At 45.4% G+C, this 7,877-nt stretch overlaps 1 pseudogene; it reads left to right on the forward strand.

The window, feature by feature from the left end:
- The first annotated feature begins 4,983 nt into the window (after positions 1-4,983).
- Positions 4,984-6,756, forward strand: LOC100340154 (eIF5-mimic protein 2 pseudogene; annotated as a pseudogene).
- The last annotated feature ends 1,121 nt before the right edge of the window (positions 6,757-7,877 follow it).

Below are 7,877 nucleotides of genomic sequence, written 5' to 3' on the forward strand. Positions count from 1 at the left end.
CTCTCCCTCTCTGTCACTCTGCCTTTCAAATACATAAAATAAGTGTTTAAAAATGAGTAAAATCTCATTTTAAGTGGTAACTTTTGTACATCTCCAAAAATTAGTATTTTCCATTAGCATCAATATTAAGATATGTCCAATCTTAATTCTCAAGAATTATCCTTTCTACTGAGTTGATCGATTTGCAACTCTTCAGGGGTACAATGACTTTGGAAAGGGTGATGACATAAATGACAGTTGTTTTCTAATACCCTCATGTGACAAAAATAAAAAGCGGACAATCCTATATCCATCCCTGCTGTAGTCCGTGTGTCTGCTTTCTCTCCAAAAAAAAAAAAAGGACAGGTGCTGAGACCTCATTGAGACCTCATCCCCAGTTAGGTGGTGTTAAGGTGGGGTCTTTGGAAGGCAATCAGGTCACTAGGATGGAGCCCTCGTGGGCGAGACCAGTGCTGTATGGAAGATTCCGAGGGGACTCGCTCACCTCTGCCACCCGGGGGACACAGTGAGAAGCAGACGCAGCCCTCACCAGACACAGAAACAGCGGGCACCTTGATCATGGACTTCCCAGCCTGCAGGCCTGGGAGAAATAAATCCCGGTTATTTCCAACTCATCCTGTTTATGGTCATTCATTACAGTAGCCTGAACTGACTGACAGTGCCCAAATACATTTTTAGATGTTTGTTATTCTAATCTTATTAATGGCATAGCAAATATGGAACTGTGTCTTTCTCCTATAGGAAAACACATCCTCTCACCCCTCAAGAATTCAAGAAAGAGCAATATAACCCCATCTAGGCAGTATCTGTGACTCCAACTGCCTCCTCTGGGGAAAGGCTGCCAAACTACCTCGCACGTCAAACAGCAGTGCAGGGAGGTGCTGAGAGAGATGGTGAGTATCAGGTTTGGGGAGCCAGATGCAGCCTCTACGCGACATCGAGAATGTGGTCCTGAGAGAGGATGCTCTCAGATTCACCTGTCTGCTGGCAGCATCTCTATGGGTGAGCCAGGGTGGAGCGAGAGTCTCCACTCTGCTTTAACCACTGTCTGGAGTGAAACAAAAGCTAACCCACTCAGCCATCCAAATAATCCCAGGTCTTCAGAATCCACACTGTAACCCTGGAGACCTCTGTGTGCCAGACATCATCGCCACACACTGGAGCTCATTTGCTAAAGACTCCACGGGTCAGCATGTTGGGGTAGGTTCTGCTGGACCATTTGTTGGGCCGTCCCACCCGGGTCACTCATGAGGCTGCAGTCTTCTTCATGTTGTGTGGCTGACACTGGATGGTCCAAGATTCTCTCCCTCAATTATCTGGCAGTTGGAGCTGGAAAAAGAAATTCAGCTGGCTCCAACTTTTTCCCTTACAACTAGCAGGATTAGAAGTCGAAAGTATGGTGCCTTCCAAGTTTCAACGGAAAAAAAAAATAGTAATTGTCCTAAAAGTGAAGCTACAGAAAAAAATTATTCTTGCATGTACAAGAATTCAGGGAATATAGCTTCCATATGCTCTCTTTGAATTAATCACTTGAAAAAGGTAATGTGCCAAGCATTCCAACAGCTATGGATTGGTTGTATCGTCCCCAAATGCTTATGTTCAAGTTCTAACCCCAAAATGCCTCTGAATGTGATTGTATTTAGAGATTGGGGCCTTTAAAGAAGTAATTAAGAGCCGGCACCACAGCTCACTAGGTTAATCCTCCACCTTGCGGCGCTGGCACACCAGGTTCTAGTCCTGGTTGGGGCGCCGGATTCTGTCCCGGTTGCCCCTCTTCCAGGCCAGCTCTCTGCTGTGGCCAGGGAGTGCACTGGAGGATGGCCCAAGTGCTTGGGCCCTGCACCCCATGGGAGACCAGGAGAAGTACCTGGCTCCTGCCATCGGATCAGCACGGTGCGCCAGCTGCAGTGCGCCAGCCGCGGCGGCCATTGGAGGGTGAACCAACGGCAAAGGAAGACCTTTCTCTCTGTCTCTCTGTCTCTCCATCTCTCACTGTCCACTCTGCCTGTCAAAAAAAAAAAAGTAATTAAGGAGCCAGCGCTGAGGCTCATTAGGCTAATCCTCCGCCTGCGGCGCCAGCACCCCAGGTTCTTGTCCCAGTCCAGGTGCCGGATTCTGTCCCGGTTGCTCCTCTTCCAGTCCAGCTTTCTGCTGTGGCCCAGGAAGGCAGTGGAGGATGGCCCATGGGAGACCAGGAGAAGCACCTGGCTCCTGGCTTTGGCTCAGCATAGTGTGCCAATGGAAAAGGAAGACCTTTCTCTCTGTCTCTCTCTCTCACTGTCCACTCCGCCTGTCGAAGGAGAAGGAGAAGGAAAAGAAAGAAGTAATTAAGGTAAAATGAGATAATACTGGGTTTTGGTTCAATCTGACTTCCCCCTTACATGAAAAGGAAATTTGGACTGCCAGTTGCTGAGGGAAGACAGATAGGGACACAGAGATGTGACACCCATCTGGAGTCCCAGGAAAGAGGCCCCTGAAAGATTCAACCCTGCTGACGCTTTGGTCTTGGCAAGCCAGCCTCCAGAATTGTAGGAAACCAGCTTTGCTGTTTAAGCTTCATAGCCTGTGCTACTTTGTTCTGGTAGCAACAGCTGAGAAATAAACCAACAAAAAGGAATTACAGAGATCAATGGAAAAAGAAGGGGGCTGAGTATTGAATCACTTCATTGTAGGACCAGCTATGAAACACAGGTGGGTAAGCTGCTATACATTTCTCAGTGCACAATCTTAGCTTTGAGAGATCCAAGTCCAGTGGTGCCCAGACCTCCAGAAGAGTCACCTGGGATGAGTCAGTTGGGTTCTCTTGGCCACTCTTTGCTCCATGGTGATAAGTGACTTTCCATGTGGCTCTGAAGAGTTCTAGACATTCAACACACTAGCCTCGTGGATGACCAAGAAGATGAGGAGGCAAGAGCTGGCAGGGGCAGGGTGTGTGGCAGTCTGAACTCCTTCCTCTCACCCCACCCCCGGGCTTCTCTGTAGCATTTCTCTAGAGAGAAAATAATTGCTGTGGTCGCAGAACATCTGAACACCATGAGCTGGGGCACCTCTGAATCTCCTTCCTAGTCAGAAAGTGTACAGCATTTTAAGGTGGGTTTCATCCCATTCACCTTCAGAAAATGGCAGGACTGGTTGATCATGCATTTGAGATTTGACCAAAAGTGCAGTGGTAGCACCCGTCCTCCTAGCCAAGCCCCACCACGGAGGCAGAGAGCCAGCCATGCCTGGTTCCTTCCCTCTCAGGACAGCGCCTCCTGTGGGAAATGGCTGCTGCTGCTGAGGTCTGAGAGATGACCCAAGAAACTGAATGGGGAGCAAGTCCCAGGAGCTGTCTGGCTCTGCTGCCTTCAGGGCAAGAGCTCAGACTGACTGCCAGTCCCCATGGACAAGTGTGGGGAGCAACTGGGAGCAACTCGGACTAGACTAAGTTACTGGAATTAAGACTTATTCTATGCATCTGCTTTCCCACAATATGGCGCTGGGAGAGGAAGAAACAGCTTCTACTCAGCTGCCTACAGTTCAACCAATAAACTGTAGGACCTGCTCCTGATTGGAGGAGAGCAGCGTACTCGGCGTGTGGGTAGCAGAGTTGGGATTGGTGGAAGAGAACTATAAAGGAGGAGAGAGACAATATGCACCAGGAACATCTAAGGGGAACATCTATCTGAAGGAACACCTGTGCAGCCCCCGAGAGAGCCGGCTGGCGGTGTGCCGCTCCCCCGCGGAAGTGGGGAAAGTGGCCAGGGGGAACTGCCCTTCCACGGAGGTGGAAGGGACAGTAGCCAACCCGGGAAGAACCAGCAGCAAACCCGGGGAGGGCCGAGCAGACAAAAGAACAGCGCAGGGTCCTGTGTCATTCCTCCACGAAGACGGGGAGCAACAGACAAGAATAGGCTTTCTGGAGACATGTGCACTGAAGCAAGTCTCTGTAATCATTTCTCTTCTCCCTCCCCTCCAGCTAATGGCTTGGTTCCCACACCAAGACCTTGCTGGGGCCAGGAATTCTTGTTCACATGTAAACAAACAATAAATAGCTTCTAAGAGGCTGGCCTGGGCTTTTTCCTCAAATTACCCCTGAAGAGTCTTCTAGAAGAAAACACCCCATGTAGTAGACATCATTGCTTTGTGCACCTGTTTATGAGTAGAACAGAACTTCTGCTCTCCTTACAGGACCCCGGAAGGTTCTCATTGAGAACACGGGGTTGTGTTCAAGGTGCATGTGTGGGTCGCGATGGATAATCACATGCCACGGAGGGGACTGAGACTGACAAGTGTCCTCAAACCCCCAGGGATGCAAACTCTGGAGGCAGCAGTTGTTTCTTTTCTAGGAAATTTCAGACAAGTTCAGAGACCACCGTGAGCTTGCAAAAAAAAAAAAAAAAAAAGGAAAACTGTTAATAAAGAGACTTCCAGCTGGGCTGGAGCAGGAAAGGGGAAATGCAGAGGCCATCCAGCAGACAGAAACAGAAAAACAAGTGGCACCCAGAGGACAGGGAGGCTGGACCTTAACCTGCTGCCTAGGCAGCCTGGAGGCCACAGGATGTGGTCTGGGCTCTGCAAAGCCTCCGGAGACAGCAAGCACACATCAGCTCTGGAAGGCAGCCAGCATGACCCAGGTCGATTTTACTGGCTTTCTGAGGGCTCCTCTGAGACCTAGTGCTGGATGAGGATTAGGAGAGCAGCCAGTTGCCGGATGCAAGAAGCCGGGGTTCCTCAGAAAGGCGATGTGGTACAGCTGGCTCTTAAAGATGCTGTTGTCTGGGATGTGCAAAACCCTCTGCAGCCAGGGCTCCAGCTGTCAGGTCAGGAAGAACTGGGTGCTGACAAACCCTAGAGGCAGGATCAGGATTCAATTTCCAATGGAGCCAGAGATGTCGACTCCTGCATTAACATTTTTTGAAAGCCCACAGGGTTGCCCTGTGCTAGCCTTGGTAATGGGGGCATTCCATTTCTCCTCTCCCCTATTTAGAATATCACTGCTTAGTTCCGGTCACAGAGGAGACACCACCGCAGTTGCCGCCACATCGGGGATTTCTGGCTCTTTTCTCTTCGCCTTAAATTCGGGTGTCTTTTATGAATAATCAAAAGCAGCAAAAGCCAACGCTATCAGGCCAGCATTTTAAAACCAGGAAAAGAGATGAAAAAGAGGTTTGACCCTACTCAATTTCAAGACTGTATTATTCAAGGCTTAACTGAAACTGGTACTGATTTGGAAGCAGTAGCGAAATTTCTTGATGCCTCTGGAACAAAACTTGATTACCGCCGATATGCAGAAACACTCTTCGACATTCTGGTGGCCGGTGGAATGCTGGCCCCAGGTGGTACACTGGCAGATGACATGATGCATACAGATGTCTGCGTGTTCGCAGCTCAAGAAGATCTAGAGACCATGCAAGCATTTGCTCAGGTATTTAACAAGTTAATCAGGTGCTACAAATACCTGGAGAAAGGTTTTGAAGATGAAGTAAAAAAGCTGCTGCTTTTCTTAAAGGGTTTTTCAGAGTTGGAGAGGAACAAGCTGGCTATGTTGACTGGTGTTCTTCTGGCTAATGGGACACTTAATGCATCCATTCTTAATAGCCTTTACAATGAGAATTTGGTTAAAGAAGGGTTTTCAGCAGCTTTTGCTGTAAAGCTCTTTAAATCATGGATAAATGAAAAAGATATCAATGCCGTAGCTGCAAGTCTTCGGAAAGTCAGCATGGACAACAGACTGATGGAACTCTTTCCTGCCAATAAGCAAAGCGTTGAACACTTCACGAAGTATTTTACTGAGGCAGGCCTGAAAGAACTTTCAGAATACGTTCGGAATCAGCAAACCATAGGAGCTCGTAAAGAGCTCCAGAAAGAACTTCAAGAACAGATGTCTCGTGGTGATCCATTTAAGGATATCATTTTGTACGTCAAGGAAGAGATGAAAAAAAACAACATCCCGGAACCAGTTGTCATTGGAATAGTCTGGTCCAGTGTAATGAGCACTGTGGAGTGGAACAAAAAAGAGGAGCTTGTAGCGGAGCAAGCCATCAAGCACTTGAAGCAATACAGCCCTCTACTTGCTGCCTTTACTACTCAAGGTCAGTCTGAGCTGACTCTGTTACTGAAGATTCAGGAGTACTGCTATGACAACATTCATTTCATGAAAGCCTTCCAGAAAATAGTGGTGCTTTTTTATAAAGCGGAAGTCCTGAGTGAAGAGCCCATTCTGAAGTGGTATAAAGATGCACATGTTGCAAAGGGAAAAAGTATCTTCCTTGAGCAAATGAAGAAGTTTGTAGAATGGCTCAAAAATGCTGAAGAAGAATCTGAGTCTCAAGCTGAAGAAGGTGACTGAATTTTGAAAACCACACCCTCAGTAAAGCAAACAGGAGTTGTAGATAAAATGTCATGTCTCATGTGTCCTGGTTCTTACATCTTCCTACCTCCCTATATCAAGCATGATATAAGGGCTTTCATGGCAAATTTTATTTTTAATTGTTTCTATGGTTACTAGAAATGTTGGGTTTAGTTTCTAAAACCATGTTTTAAGTAGCTACAGGAGCTATAGATTTGAATCTAATGTTGCATTAGTCTTTTCAGTTATCTTCTACCTCCTGTATTTTCTACTGTAATAATGTAATTTAAGGCCTTCCACAATGAACAGTTCACTTTATTCCCTGGGTTTTCTATATAAACAGTTTTCAGTATGATTTGGTTAATAATTTGTTATAAAAATTCTGTTTGCAAATTAAACTGTAAAAGTATCCAAAGTCTCAAAAAGCAATGATTTGTGTGATAATTTGTTCTGCCCAGAGCCCTACTCATCAATGAAAATTTCATACCTGATAATTGAATTCATTGACGTGATTCATGAGTATTTGGATTGTTGCATGTTAACATTTTCTTGCAGTTTTAACCCTAGATGTCCTTAAGCTCGGTTGTTTGCTGTTGGTTTACATCCTTAGTGAAGCCATGAAAAGCAAACTTCTCAAGTTTGAGAGATCTTATGTGGCAGAGGTGGTGGGAAGAAAAATGTGGAGCTTTTTCCGTTTGGGAAACTTCTGCATTCAGTTTGTCTGTATCTTTCTAGGCAAAAGATGGATATTCTTTTCATACGGGCATTTTCAAGTGTAACTTATAGAAGTCTTATTGTTTAAAATATTCTGTGCTCAGAATACACTTAGATTGATAGAAAAAGACTTGCAAAATCTATGAGTAAAGGAAATGATTGATGTACTAAACCTGGTGAAAATGTTAGAGCTCAGCATGTTTGAATTGATCTGATCTAAATGTAATTTACATTCCCTATTGGCTTAAAGTATTTGTAAAGAGTTAGCGCAGTGACAATTCTGTATTCCCACTTAGTCATACTGGACTGGCTTCATTTTCTTAACACACTTGTAATTGCTCAAGCATCTGGCTAGTAACATAACTCAGATGCTGTTTTTTAATTGCCATGAGCCAAATATTCTATACAGTTGATCTGTTTATTTTAATGGCTGCCTTTTAATTATCTTTCTTTTCTTGCTGCTATCCATTTATGTATGTACTCATTAGGACTCATGGTGGGGGGGTTGTAGTTACCCTTTTTTTTTTTCCAGTGGAAAGACTGTGTTAAAAGTGAACATTTTGAAGATTTTTCAATTGGTGAAAGATACTGTGGTTTAAGGCCACCAGAAACTGAGTGGAGATTACCCCTTTGGAAGGTGCCATTCTTATGAGCCAAGAATTTGGTGTTTAAAAATTCATCTTGAAGGAAGAACATGTAATATACTTTGAAATAAAAGTTTAGTGACCTTAAGAGCATTATAACTGATAATATTGTGAATGGGGTGAAGTTGTTAAATGAATAACTTTCATAGTTTTCATGCACAGGCAAAATGTATTCACTAGATTTCTAC

This window comes from Oryctolagus cuniculus, chromosome 14, assembly GCF_051225735.1.
Source record: "Oryctolagus cuniculus isolate XC-2025 breed Fujian yellow rabbit chromosome 14, ASM5122573v1, whole genome shotgun sequence".
NCBI classification, from domain to species: domain Eukaryota; kingdom Metazoa; phylum Chordata; class Mammalia; order Lagomorpha; family Leporidae; genus Oryctolagus; species Oryctolagus cuniculus.